Source organism: Sus scrofa, chromosome 5 (assembly GCF_000003025.6).
Source record: "Sus scrofa isolate TJ Tabasco breed Duroc chromosome 5, Sscrofa11.1, whole genome shotgun sequence".
In the NCBI taxonomy this organism is placed as follows: Eukaryota; Metazoa; Chordata; class Mammalia; order Artiodactyla; family Suidae; genus Sus; species Sus scrofa.
The window spans coordinates 93,284,452-93,298,697 of record NC_010447.5 but is presented as its reverse complement, the minus strand read 5'-3'; the positions used below and the strand labels follow the sequence as shown (position 1 = coordinate 93,298,697).

The 14,246-nt window shown below is 48.4% G+C and overlaps 2 long non-coding RNA genes across 2 annotated transcripts in view; one reads left to right on the top strand and one right to left on the bottom strand.

Annotated features, from left to right (window-relative positions):
• LOC110260801 overlaps positions 306-14,246 on the top strand; it is a 46,360-nt gene continuing 32,419 nt past the window's right edge. Inside the window, exon 1 of the long non-coding RNA XR_002344271.1 lies at positions 306-385. This is a non-coding gene — a long non-coding RNA (uncharacterized LOC110260801). The remainder of the gene's footprint in view (positions 386-14,246) is intronic.
• LOC110260803 lies at positions 7,695-11,301 on the bottom strand. Its single transcript, XR_002344274.1, has 2 exons — positions 10,489-11,301; positions 7,695-10,145 (listed from the first exon to the last, which is right to left on the bottom strand). It is a non-coding gene; the product is annotated as an uncharacterized LOC110260803 (long non-coding RNA).

Below are 14,246 nucleotides of genomic sequence, written 5' to 3'. Positions count from 1 at the left end.
GTGTGACCATGCATCTTCGTGGTGCGATCTCTGAATACAATGCCATTTATTAACACATCCCGTGAAAGTGGCCACACCAATCTTCCACCCGTGGGGAGAGCGTGTTTTGGAAGATCTGACTAAAGCCAGAGTCTGGTAGCATATGCAGGATTCTTTTTTAGAGGGCCTCGAAGTGAGCATCGCTGGCTTTCAGAACAGCTGACCTTAGAACGGGATTTCACTGCCTTTGAGAACTAGGTTGCAAATAGTCTGACTTGAAGTAAAGGGCATATGAGGTTCACAAAACTCACGCTGAGCTGTCCTGACAGGAGCCTCCAAAAGACAGCAACGTTTGTCTGCCCGGCAGGACCTGCGGAACCCAAAGGACTGACGATGGGACACCCAGGTAAGACACGGCGGTGGGCTGTACACGGAGAAAACCAACGGGAGCTTCGAACATGCGCCCCCCGTGAGCATGCCCAGGCTGCAGATCCTGGTGGGCGATGGGGCAGCTCCCGGCAGCCTGCTCGGGGTTGAGAAGCTGATTTCCCCCACGATGCCACAGTGGTGGGCAAGGCAGACACAGTCAGAGGCAACCAACAGCAGTGGGCCAGTCACACCCAGAGCCCCCTCGAGGGGGTGGTCGGAGGCAGGAGGTGGCACGTTCACACCTTGAGCGAATGACACCACCTGAGGAAGACCTGGACCTACTGAGAAATCCAGACCCGGGCCCCAGTCAGACTAAGCTTTTCAAAGCGACAGCCTTCGCCAGCTTTTTTGTGTTGCTGTTTCCTGTCACCTGATGCAATGCTCATTAATGTACACGCAGGATCCCACAGAGACTGTATCAAGGACATTCTTGGGAAGTTAGTCAGCCCCGGTGCAGGAAATTCACTTAAAGAGAGCAGCGTGGCTTTCTCCTTTCAGATGCTTTTTGTTCCTTTCCTTCCAGTGGGAAAACATTTCATTGACCCTTGGGAGACATTTCATTGATTCTTTCCTCTTATCCCTTAGTTTCCTACATGTGCCTGTACAGGTAAGAAGGTATCAGGAGGCTGGGGTCTCTGTATCCGCAGCAAAGCCAAGCGCGTTCACGACTGGTTCTGGGGGATTTGGTTTCCATTTTGTTTGGGAAAAAGAGCAATGGCATCCTGCTGCCTGTTGTAATATTTCCAAAGCCCTGGCGATGATCCTTAGTGGGAAACTAGGCTGACATTTCCTGCCAGGGAGGTGAGGGACTGTCTATATATTCATCTTTCCAGAATCTTCCATGGTCATGTCATGAGGCCTCATGTGGGCAGCGTCCTAAGCATTGGCCATGCTGTGTCTACCTGCAGAATATTTGCCTTGTGCCTCCTTGTGTGGGCCCGGTTTCTTCTGGCGACTTCTCCTTGGCTTGTGTTGCCTTATTTACACAGGCGTGAGCGGAACACATAGCTGTGGTGTCAGAGAAGTCATTATTTTGCTAAGTAGGTACTGAATTTCCTGCCCAGCCTGTGTTTTTGCCTCCGTGAAGATGACTCTATGTGCCCACCCCACAAGGAAGGCTTTAGCTGAGTTTGTCAGACTTGAGAACTCACAGGGGCCTCCAGACCCCAGTCTAAGCAGTGCTGCTTTAGGCCATTGGGTGGGTTAATTGCAAAAGTTCCATTCGGATATGGCACAAAAATAATAGCATAACCCTACCATTTATGCTGCACCAAGCTTTGCATGTTCCCGGTCTAACTCCTGTGATGATTTGGCATAGCAAGGGTATTGTCACCACGGTTTTATCGTGGGGAGGGCTGGGCTCAAATGTCAGATGATTCCCCTGGAATCCAAACATTTCAGTCCCTTCAAAGCCTCTTTAGTACACCCTGCTCCGTACTAGATAAGGAGACTTTGTGCAACCTGTTAAAAAAACAGCAGCATCTAGATTATTTGTTAAATTTTATCTGTCTCCTCAAGACTGGGAGTTCCAGAGTCAAACCAACCTGGATTGTAAACCTTTCCAGCATGTGACTCTGCAGGAAAACACATAACCTCTGTATACTTGAGTTTCCTTATCTGTAAAATGAAGATAGCCTATCACGGGACTATTGTAATAGATGGGTTATATTAGTAAGAGGGTAGGAAAAGTCCTGAAACAATAATAATTCCATGACAGTTACCTGTTTTATTAGTCACACACTCTAAATAAATGTTTATTGGCCTTACTGGAAAAGGATTATGTAATGAGAAATACTACAGTGTCGATTTTGCTCTTAAGAACAGGGGAAAAAAATCCCATTCAAGATTCTGGGGAAAAAAGGGAACAAGTTAAAGACGAGAGTTGATTGTTTTACCACCCCCCTTCGTTGCTGATGTCGGCAGCACAGAAGTGACAGTTTCTCACTATGTCAAGAGATCTGGATAAATTGGGGATGCTGAGGATGCTGGTTGCTTCAGAGGGACTTCCCAGCAGTCCAGGACTCGCCTGCTGAAACAGCAGCCACCTGCCCCCTCCGTCACTGCGGGCTCTTAGCTGTTCCTATTCACGGCACAGTCTGCAGGAGGCAGGTTGGAAGTCTCCTGGCCCAAGAGTTCCTGCTGCGGCTCAGCGGTGACAACCCAACTAGTACCCATGAGGATGCGGGTTCCATCCCTGGCTTCCCCCAGTGGGCGGGGGATCCTGTGTAGCCATGAGCTGCATTGTAGGTCACACATGTCGCTCAGATCTGGCATTGCTGTGGCTGTAGTGTAGGCCAGCAGCTGCGGCTCTAAGTCGACCCCTAGACTGGGTACTTCCCTATGCTGCAGGTGGAGCTCTAAAAAGACCAAAAAAAAAAGGAAGTCTCCCGGCCCAGACCAACCATTGTAACCATCCTCACTGATCTGGGTTTGCAGTCGCTGGTGGGAGCACCCATTTATACACTTAAGCTCTTAAGCGTCCTGCACCTAAGAAATGTGCCTGGGAGGTTCCTTCCTTCTTGGGGCGTCTAGCCTAGCAAGGGCTTTTCTGGTGGCGGGGGTGGGTGTGAGAGCAAGTCTCCCATGACTGGAAAGAATCTTCCATTCATGGATGAAGAGTTCCCTGCTCAAGGCCACTTTGTAGAAACATACCTAGCCTTGAGTAAACTGGCCACCCGCTCAGCACAGTTTCTACAGGAATTTTTTGCACACTTAGGATGCCAAGGTTATTTTTATAAATGTCTGACAAGTGTGCATCTTTTGGTGTAAACCCCGTGAAGTTTTTCTAGAGCCATCTGAAGTTAGATTCTTGACCCAAACTCCGAAAGTCTAAACCCTTGTGCTAGGTCAACCCTTCCTCCCCCCACTCCCCCTCCCCCGTCCCCACCACACCTTCCTTGCCTAACCAGTTTTCCAAGGAAGAAACCTTCGGAGGGGGATTTCTCTGCCTTTTGTTATGTTGTCTGTAGGCTGATGTCCTTTTAGTAATTCGGTGGGGCTCTATGCTTTCAAGATGGAGAATTAGCTGTGCTGCTCTCTACTACGAATCAATACCTTAGACTTAGTGACCTGTGTGTGTGTTTGTTTTTTTTTAACTTGAGTAAAAGATGCTAAAAAGTTATTTCTGTTGCTGAAATTGGTGGCGTTTGCAAAGTGTCCTTGTTAGGGGAGGTATGACAGGACCCATGGATCTCTCAGGACCACATACAAGAAGGCAGCCAGCGCACCTGCACCTATAGCCACGCAGTCCCCAGGGCTGGGGCCTGTGACCCTCTGCTTCCCCTAGGATCCTGCGCTTTATTTGGGAACCTGGCTGCCTTCCCTTCAGCATGGCTCTTTCATGCAAGGTGCTGTTAATTCAAACACGGACCTGGAAGAAGGACTCAGTTGGGATGACTGTACCTCCTTGCTAAAACGTGGTTTTTTTGGTCTGGTTAAATTTGGTTGGAGATTAACTGTTCGAGTGAGAGTGAGATGGAGTGCAGTGAGGAGTGTGACCTAAATCTAGGGCCTTTAACCGCTAGAGGCCCCTGATTTCTATCCAGAGAATCTGACATTTGTCTAACAGCCACCTTGGCTCAGAAGCAAAGCTTTCGAAAAATAGAGATGCTCAAGTCCCAGCTCCAGGAAGTCTGACTTAAACGATGTAAGGCGGGTCCCAGGCATCCATATGTTTCAAAAGGTCCCCGGGGAATTCTCGTATGCAGCCCGGGCTGAGAACCTCTGCTTTAGAAGGATTCATAACTCACCACCATCATTCCCCCTGCCTAGGGAGAGGCTTCTGGCCAGGCCAGTGGGTCTCAAAATAAAGGTTTAGAAACAGCTGGAGGTACTTGCCTGTAGTCCACACCCCAGCCTCCCACTCAGGGACTCTGATTGAGGTCTCAAGAGGGGACCCAGGCAACTGCCCCATAGCCCAGAAGCCAAGAGTGGCTCTGACAGATGGACCACATTTTGAGATGCTCCTCAGAGCTCAGACAGCCAGATTCCCCACCCACCAGCTCTAGTCCACAAGTATAGACATTCACCTGGAAGGATGAGTCAAATAGTACATTTTATCCACAAATATCAGACCTTCACAACAGACCTTAGATATGCCTAATCTGCTTGTCATTGTCAACTCCACTCTTGAACTGGCACGGACGCCTGAAACAGTACCCCGATCTGCCTGTGGTTTTGCCTAAAAGAAGGTTTCTTTTAATAACAGCATCAGGCCTTTTGCCATGCACCTGGTGTTCCTGAAATGATCTGAAAGGATTGCTAGGGCCCGTGGAAGTCAGCAAGCGTCAGACCCTGCTGTCGCAAAAGAATAAGTCTGATGGGGGAGGTTAGACACGTGCCCAGGTTGCTAGAATGTAAGGAAGGAAATATAGCCATTGCCGTAGGGGGGGGAAAAAGTGCTGTGGGAACAAGAGGAAGAAGTGGATTCGTTGACCTTGGGTGTTGGGAAATGTCCCAGAGAAGACGGTCGTCGAGGTCGATCCCTGTGGATAAGCAGACCCCCCCTCTCCCCCGTCCTAGAGGCACAGGAGAGGAAGGTCAAGCCAGGTAAGGGCCAGATGGCCTGCGCATGGGATTGGAGGATGGATGGACACGCATGAGAACTGGAGAGCAGTTGAGCGGTACCAGGGGCACAGAGGGGCAGAGAAAGAGGAGAGGTGGTTTAAAGCCAGCTGCACCTGGGCTCTGGAGGTCCTGCTAAAGAGTGTGGGATTTTCCTTTAGGCAGTGAGAAGGCATCACAGATGTTTTTAGAGGGGTGTGCCGTGAGTTCAGAATCTGGCTCTGGGAAAAAAGGGGTGAGTAGACTGCAAGGGAGAGAGAAACTGGGAGCAGGAAAACCAATTAGGAAGCAGTTGCCGTTGTTCAAGAAAATGCTGCTCTCCGCCGCAGTGGTCCCGTTCCTAAAATAATGCATCAATCATCTTGCTTCATTTTACTCCTCTTATTTCTGGGGCTAGAAAAAAATCACTTACCCCTTCTGTGACTCAGAATCCCTCCCTATTAATAGAAGATGACAAAATCCTTATCTTACCTCACACAGGGAGGTGCTGGGAGACGCTTGTATTTGTAGCCAGGGAAGAGGGGAAATCTTACTCTAAATGCCAGTGGTGTCACTTGTCTCCAGGAGAGAAACTGCTTTTCGCCTCTAACTTTTTATCAGAAACACCTCAGACCTGCAGAAAAGTTGAGCGTTGAGTAAAAGCATCAGAAATAGTCTTTGGAGGGAAATTTCTGCAGAAGTTGCAAGTCTCATTACCATAGCGGTGACAGTGCCACATCCCACACCGAAAAGGTCCATCTGCTGCTACAAGCGATGGCCCTTCCTGGAGACATCATCTGCCACTGTCCACAGTTTACATAAGGGCCCCCTCTCAGTGCTGGTACCCTCTGTGAATTGGAACAGATAGATGCTGATGTGTATCCACCATTATAATATCGTACTTCCTGCTTTTGCTTTAAACCTAAAACTGCCTTTGAAAATAGTCTATTTTAATAGAAATGAAAAAATATGTATCCTGCCTCAGATTGACTTGGAACTACAGAATACAGTTTCTTCATGAATTAGATGAAAGCCCCTTTGCAAATGTTTACATGTATTATGCAATTTTTTCTTTTATTAAAAAAAAAAAATTGGAGTTCCTTGGTGGCCTGGCAGTTAAGGATCTGACATTGTCACCGCTATGGTACAGGTTTGATCCCTGGCCTGGGAACTTACACATGTTGCAGGTGAAGCCAAAAAAAAAAAAAAAAAAAACCCATTATTGAGTTATATTTAGGTAGATGAAACTTGTGTATGGAACACAATTGAAAAAGGGAGAAGTGGTACAGAGTAAAAGTTAGTCTCTTCTCGACACCTTGTTCCTTTCCTGAGAGGCAACTATTGTTACCTAGTCTGGTGCATCCTCTCAAAGAGAGAATCTATTCATATATAAACCTATACAGGGAGTTCCCCCTCGTGACTTAGTGGTAATGAACCTGACTGGTATCCATAAGGACACAGGATTGATCCCTGGCCTCGCTTGGTGGGTTAAGGATCCGGCATTGCCATGAGCTGTGATGTAGGTGGCAGACGCAGCTTGGATCTGGTGTTGCTGTGTCTGTGGTGCAGGCCGGCAGCTGCAGCTCCGATTCAGCCCTAAGCCTGGGAACTTCCATGTGCCAAGGGTGCAGCCCTAAAAAGACAAAAATAAATAAATAAGCCTATATATTTAGTATTACTGATATTATTGTTACACAGCTGTAGCAGACTAAACATACAGGAGTGCAATTTGATTTTTCACTGAACACATGTTGCAGATGGACTCACATCAGGAAACGTGGAGCTACCTCATTCTTTTTAATGAGTACATAGTATTCCACTACATGAGCACAACATGGTTTATGAAATCTTCCTGTCGATGGGCGTAGTGGTTCTTCATAATACTTTTGTATACCCACCATGAATAGGTGTTTATTCATACCTCAGCTGACACAGTGTGCTCATAAACCTTTTGCCAATCAGAGAGATGAATCCTGACATCTCATGGCAGCTTTTAACTCCCATTTCTCTTATTAAGAGTCAGGTTGCGGAGTTCCTGTCATGGCTCCGTGGTTAACAAATCCGACTAGGAACCATGAAGTAGCAGGTTCGATCCCTGGCCTTGCTCAGTGGCTTAAGGATCCGGCATTGTACTGAGCTGTGGTGTAGGTCGCAGACGTGGCTCGGATCCCACATTGCTGTGGCTCTGGTGTAGGCTGGAAGCTACAGCTCCAATTCACCCCCTAGCCTGGGAACCTCCATATGCTGCAGGTGCAGTGCTAGAAAAGACACAGAGCCAAAAAAAAAAAAAAAAAAAAAAAAAAAGGAGTCAGGTTGAGCATCTTTTCATATATTTAAAGGCTGTTTGAATTCCTTTTCCTATGAACTGTTTGCTCCCCCTCTGCCCCATTTTTTTGGACTGGTAAATAAATAAAATTAAAATCTTATTTTATTTTTACGCCTTATTTTTCAACCATAACATTAAGTAATATTGAGCCACTGAAGAGAAATACTCTAACTCAATCATTAGTTTCAAACAGAAGAAAACCAGAAAACCTCAGAGGCACTTAATCATCCCTGGGTACACTGTGCTGCATAACTCACTGATGCCTGACTTTCCCTTTACAACTCATTCTAAATGTCACATGAGGATGAAAACGCCTCTCCTCAGGCTTGCTCAGGGTCCAAGGGCCCTGGTTTATGTTTGTTTTGTTTTAATCCCAGGAGAGTGTTTGTCTTAAACTCAGCCTCGGACATTATCTGTGCAAAACATCCAAGGAATTTTAACTCCTTACTGTTTAAAGGAGCAGCCCTCCTGTTCTCTTCCAGCATTCACAGCCCCTGCCTTTCGTTTCCTAATTTTTTTGTCCTTTTTTTTTTTTTTTTTTCCTGTCTCTTTAGGGCTGCACCCGCAGCATATGGAGGTTCCCGGGCTAGGGGTCGAATCGAAGCTGGCCTACACCACAGCCACAGCAATGTAAGATCCGAGCCGCATCTGCTACCTGCGCCACACTCATGGCAACGCTGGATCAAGGCCACTGAGCAAGGCCGGGGATTGACCCTGCGTCCTCATGGATGCCAGCCAGGTTTGTTCCCACTGAGCCACAACAGGAACTCCATTTTTTTCTGTCCCTGCCTTTTGATTCCACTAAATATCGAAGAGCTTTTATCCTCACCACCCCTCCCTCTCCCTAAGAAGATACTATCTGGTCCATTAAATAGAGAAGTGAAAAAGTCCTTTCACTTCTTTTTCTCCATCTAGGTATGGTTTAAAGTGTCTGGTTTACAACCCCCAAATATCACATTGCTCTTGGCAGCTGATATTCTGTAGCTGTCGATTAAAAGATACCTATTCTATCCCAAACAGCATATCCTGAATCAAAAGGATCGTGAATACTACCTTGAACTGGCTCTATCACCAGTACATGTCAGGAATTTGCTGAAAGGGAAGGGGAGGTCAGGACACAAAGGAGGCAGAGGGTAGCATCAGTGGTAATAGGATGGAGATCAGGAAATGGGCTTGTAAGTAGGAGGCTGCAGGTGGGGAAAGCGACTGTCAGTTGTCTTCGTCCACCACCAACCAGACTGGGCAGAAGCAGCCAATCAGAGAAAAGGATTGCTAATACCCAGTCATACTGCGGTGCGATGAAACCCACTTACAGGAACGTTAGATGAGATTTAGAGAAAAGAGTCTCAACGCAGAGACACTTCGCTGGAGCAGCTCTAAAGAACCTTAATGTAAACTTTAGGTCTCCATTCATTCTTTTTAAGAAGAGAATGGACTGTAGGCAGGAGGCTGGATTGGAGATATAATGTGTGATTTAAAAAAAAAAAAAGCATTGTTTTAATCAGATCGCCTAGAGAATAAAAGCTGTGTCAAAAATTACTTGTTAATGTTACGTTGTGAGGTGTGATCTCAGGGCTGCAGAAGTGAGGGAGAGAGAGATGAGGCAGCGGAGGAGGGAAGCAGATACCCGGCGGGCATGTGAAGGAACGGGACATACGCTCACGAGGAAATATGCCCAAGCAGGTGTTCATCCTCCAGGTCACCTTGAAGCAGTCCATCAGCGGAGGAGGGCGTGGAGAGAGGAAGAAGGATTTATCTTCTTGGCCTCTCGTCTTGATTCAGTGCTGCACATCTGCGTTGTTAGCCACTTAGGGGAGCCATCAGGAAAGCCAGGCTTCACATCTTAGGAAGCTGCCTGGAAGAGATGGGAGGGCAGCAGCCACGCACGCGGCACGTGAGTCTTGTCAGGTCAGACCCAGGCCAGGGACCACTGAGGCTCCTGTTAGGGCAGGTGAGAGGTGGTCCCTCCAGAGCCCTGTCTCAGGAGGCTGTCCATTCTGGACAAGCCCAAGGGCCAAGTCTAGGGCTCAGGGGAAGCTGGGGCATCCTGAAAGGCACAGAAAACAGACCAGTATGGGAGTTCCCATTGTGACTCAGTGGTTAATGAACCTGACAAGCATCCATGAGGATGCAGGTTCGGTCCTTGGCCTTGCTCAGTGGGTTGAGGAGCCGGTATTGCCATGAGCTGTGGTGTAGGTTGCAGACTTCGCTCGAATCCCGCGTGACGTCGGCCCGCAGCTACAGCTCTGATTGGACCCCTAGCCTGGGAACCTCCATGTGCCACTGGTGTCACCCTAAAAAGACAGAAAAAGACAAAAAATAGACCAGTATGGTCATGTTTATAAATTATGAAGAATGATTTTAAAGCTTTTTAGGATCCACGAATGAGTGCTTTTGTGAAGGTTAGTATGGATGACTTTGAGATAATGAGTCATCAAGTCATAATGAATGTGAGGGTAGAAATTCTATTATTACAGGATTTGTGATTGCTGAAATATTTTTTATGATTATTCGGATTGATTTCTGGACTGAGCGTATGCCTTCTTAATCAGATGACTGTCATTAAAATTGATTCTAAAGCAGTGTTCATTCCTAAAAAAATGCTCTTAACCACGATTCTTTGTTTCTAAGTGGTATATAATAATTTGTGCTAAGAAATACATCTCAACTTCTAGACACACATTTTACCAAAACTCATGTTGCACAAAAAAAAAAAAAAAAAAGACAACCTCTTACCCCTCTGCACATTCGTGTGCTCACAAGAGGTTTCCTGTGCTCTGGGGTCTAGGGTGGGAGGGCAGATGGCGGTGATGGAAGTGAGAAGAAAAATCAATGGAAGCGAGTCTGTTGATGGACTGAGTTTCATAATCTAAAAATGAAATAACCATAATTACTTATCCTAGTATATCCATCCAGATGACATGTGGACATTTACATAGAGGTAACAGGAGGGCCTACGTAAAGCCTTCTGCAAAAAGTTGGTTTCTCAAAAAATGTACATTCTCTTGGATTCTTGAGATTCTAGAAACTTATTTCAATTAAAACCAAGTGAAATGACCACAGTTTTGGTGTCACCTGCATTCATACAACCAGAGGGTAGCTTTAGGGAGCAACACACGGGCATGGATCCCCAAGGTCACCCTGTCTTCATGTCCTCTCCGCACCCCGCCATCAAAAGCCCCACCGAGAACAGTCTGTGTTTTCCTGCTTACCGCAGATCGCTATCTGCATGTAGTCTCTCTCCTCCAGCTCCCCTCTAGGCGTTTCTAACCCCTTATGAGGTTAGAGAGCTTGTACTGTGGCGCGAGAAAATATTCATGCACTGACTTGATGTCCTCAGGAGAAAGCAGACCGCAGGCCCAATTCTGTTGCCACTAAGTGAAACGAGTTTATCCCCCTTTCTTTGGACAGTTTAATGCCAAAGCTTCGAGAAGAGGGTAAACAGCCCAATTTGAGCCCGAGCCCGAGTTGCGATGTCTGAGAGGGATCCGAGCGGATGTGGAATTACATGTTGGTACCTGAGCGCCCCCACCCTGGAATGAATGTCTGCTTCCAAAGCACTCGATTCCGGAGGGAGGTGGAAGGAGCAGCAGAGACCGCTTCGTGCCCACACGCGCAGCCATCTGCCGTTCCAACTGCACACCTCTCCCCTCCGCTTCCTGCTAGTGATTCACCTCTTCTCTTTCTCCTTCAAAGATAACTGTGTAGGCATTTAAGGAGGGGAACGTCATTAAGAAAAGGGGAATCTGGAGTTCTTCGGATGAGGTAGAGCCGATTCAACTGTCTGGAATTTCACAAAGCAAACAGGGTGGGCGTGGGCTCTGGGCTCCTCTCTCCTGCTGCTGCCTCGTTTCATAACAGGCTCTCAGCATCCAGGTCACCAGCGATAGCTGCCTGCAAACTAGGAGCGTATGTGTTGCTGAAAAGCAGAGGGGAGAGGAGCTCCCGTCGTGGCGCAGTGGTTAATGAATCTGACTAGGAACCATGAGGTTGTGGGTTCGATCCCTGCCCTTGCTCAGTGGGTTCAGGATCCAGCGTTGCCGTGAGCGTGGTGTAGGCGGCAGACGTGGCTCGGACCCTGCATTGCTGTGGCTGTGGTGTAGGCTGGTGGCTACAGTTCTGATTCGACCCCTAGCCTGGGAGCCTTCATATGCCAACAGAGCGGCCCTAGAAAAGGCAAAAGGACAAAAAAAAAAAAAAAAAGCGAAAAAGCAGAGGGGAGAAAGGTCTCAGTCACGGGAAGGATCTGAGTTTCCCAGCTGGAGACACGGCTCGTCTTCCCTGCCATCACACTTGGCCACCGTCTTTGACCTCACACCGGCGGATGGCGTCTGTGGGACTTTTTCTAAGCAGACCAAAAAGCTGCCACCAAGGTCACGCTTCAAAGGAGACCTTGACCAAGAACCAGAGGAGATTCCAGTCCCCGGCACCAAAAAGGGTTTTAGTGACAACATGCTGGGTGTTGCCGAGCATGTCCAAAGCGGGGGGCTTCAGAGATAGTTGATCAGCTGCGTCGCTGGGAGGCAGATGGGCCTCGGTTTGAACCTGCGCTCTGCGTCCACCTTCTCGGATGTTAGACAAGCTTCTAAACCTCTGGGGCTGTCAGGTGCCTCAGGTGCGTGGCTTCAGGATAGGACACCTACCTCACGGGGTGGAGTAAGGGCCGCAGAGGATGAGGGAGATGAAGGGCGGCCTGAGGTCCTCAAAACAAGGTAGATACGCAGATGTTAGAGGAGCAGGAAGATGCCTCCTCGTTTCACTTCCTCGCTGACGATGCCCGGTGGACTCGAAGGAGAACTGAGGGGGAGGGACCAGCTCCAACGGGAGAGGAAGGGGCAGGCATCCTGTGGGACCCCGCAGTAGAGCTGCATGGGACAGACTCTGTTAATGTAGCACACAGGGGACAAGGAGGGAGGCAAGGGACCAGAAGGGCCTGATGGCGTCTTCTCCTGCCACCCCTGACAGTCACCACATCCCCCGTGGCAAATGGAAGACCCAAGAAGTGAGCGTTGTGACTCCTTAGTAAAATAAACAAGTCCCAGAATGGACGGTGCTCTTTTTCTTTTTTCTTTTTCTTTTTTGCTTTTTTTAGGGGCGCACCTGTGACCTATGGACGTTCCCAGGCTGTGGGTCGAATCGGAGCTACCCCTGCTGGTCTGCACCAGAGCCATAGCAACACCAGATCCAAGCCATGCCTGCACCCTACACCACGGCTCACGGCCACGTCAGATCCTTAACCCACTGAGCAAGGCCAGGGATCGAACCCGCATTCTCAAGGATACTAGTCCGGCTCGTTACTGCTGAGCCACAACAGGAACTTCTGAACCGTGTTCTTAAAGACTCTAGCATGATGCCTCCATTTTTCTCATCTGTAAAGTGGGCGCTCTAATAGCACTTACATGTCGAGTTGTTGTGAGATGAAGATGAAATAAGATAATCAATGGTGAAGGACCAAGCACCGGAGCCCAGGATAATTGGCCGTCTGCGAATGTTAGCTGATGTTATTACTTTGTGTCCCTTGTCAATATATGGAATTGTGAACAATTACTTCATTAACTTGTTGCTGCGGGGATCGATGTTCATTTAATAAGCACTCGCCCACTCCGTCGAGGGAACTGAATCATTCAGACGCTCCATTCCTTTATGGATCATCAAATATTTCCTCACCTCGTAGGCTATGCTGGTGCTCCGCTGGGCTCAGGAGATGGGCTCATTTGGCAAAAGAAGCTTGAAGGCTGGTCAGGGAGAGAGACACATAGAGGCAAAGAGGGCGAGACAAGGTATAGGAAGTGTCAGCCATCAGGAAGGGCCTCTCAGAGAAGATGCTTTTGGAACTGCATCCTGAAGGATGAGCAGCCTGAGGAGTTTGGGCTTGGGAACTTCAGGTGACAAAAACAGCTTGCAAAAAAGGATGAAGTTGTGGGGAAAGAAAACAAAAAAACAAAACAGGCCTGGGAACCACGAGGACCGGGGTGTGGGTGATGCTTGGCCATCTGCCTGGCGTCCTTCTCTGAATTCAGACCCTGTGCTGAGACCACAGAGGCCCACCTGTAGCTCCGCCCTGCCCCAGGGGTCGGGCCCAAGTCTGCTCTTCGTCAGAGGACACCCCGTCAGCATCTGGTCACCTGGGCCCTCTGGGTTCTGTTCTGAGCGCCTGCTCCATTTCCAGCTGCTTGGGCCATGGAGGGTCATTGCCTGCCCGACACCCCCCTTGCAGCCTCTCAGGTGGAATACCGGCTGCGGACCGCTTGCGGGAAGTCTGTGATGACAGCCGGATGGCTCAACTGGGGCAGCACTGCCCGCACAGGAGTCCCCATCTACTACCTGCTTCCACTGCCTGGCACAACTGCCCTACAACCCTCACATCACCAGTCCTGGTTGGAATTCCTGTCCTCCATCCTGACCTCGGCTCATGAAAAAGGCACGACTTTGGTATTGAAAGGAGTATCGAAGGCATGCTTTGGGGAAGAAGCGGGGGGAATACAGCTTATGCAATATGCTTTCGCACATTCCCCGCAAGCATCTGGACTTGGAGAAGGTGTCTGATACAAACCCTTGGAGTAGACGAACCTTGGTGTGGTGGGCCCAGGCCTGTCTGTCCTGATAGGCGTTTTATGGCCTGTGTCATTTTCCTCGATGGTGCCCGGGAGCTTGGGACACCGGTCATATGCTACCAGCCACAACTTTTCAAAAACAAACTTGGAATAAAGTCACAAGAGGAAATGAGGACCATTTGGAAACTTGAGAACCCACACGTTCTCTATGCGATTTTTTTTTTTTTTCTCTTTCAGGAAGGATTTCAAAGTTTCAACCTGTTTTAATGCTAGCCCATCTGGCGGCTTTATTAATGAAAACAGCAGCATCTTCTAATGCTCGCGTGTGAGGCAGAACTTTCCAAAAAATTACAGAAAGAACTTTTGGATCTGATGTACCATATTTTGTCTCCCCCCCTCCTCTTTGGGGGGTTGGG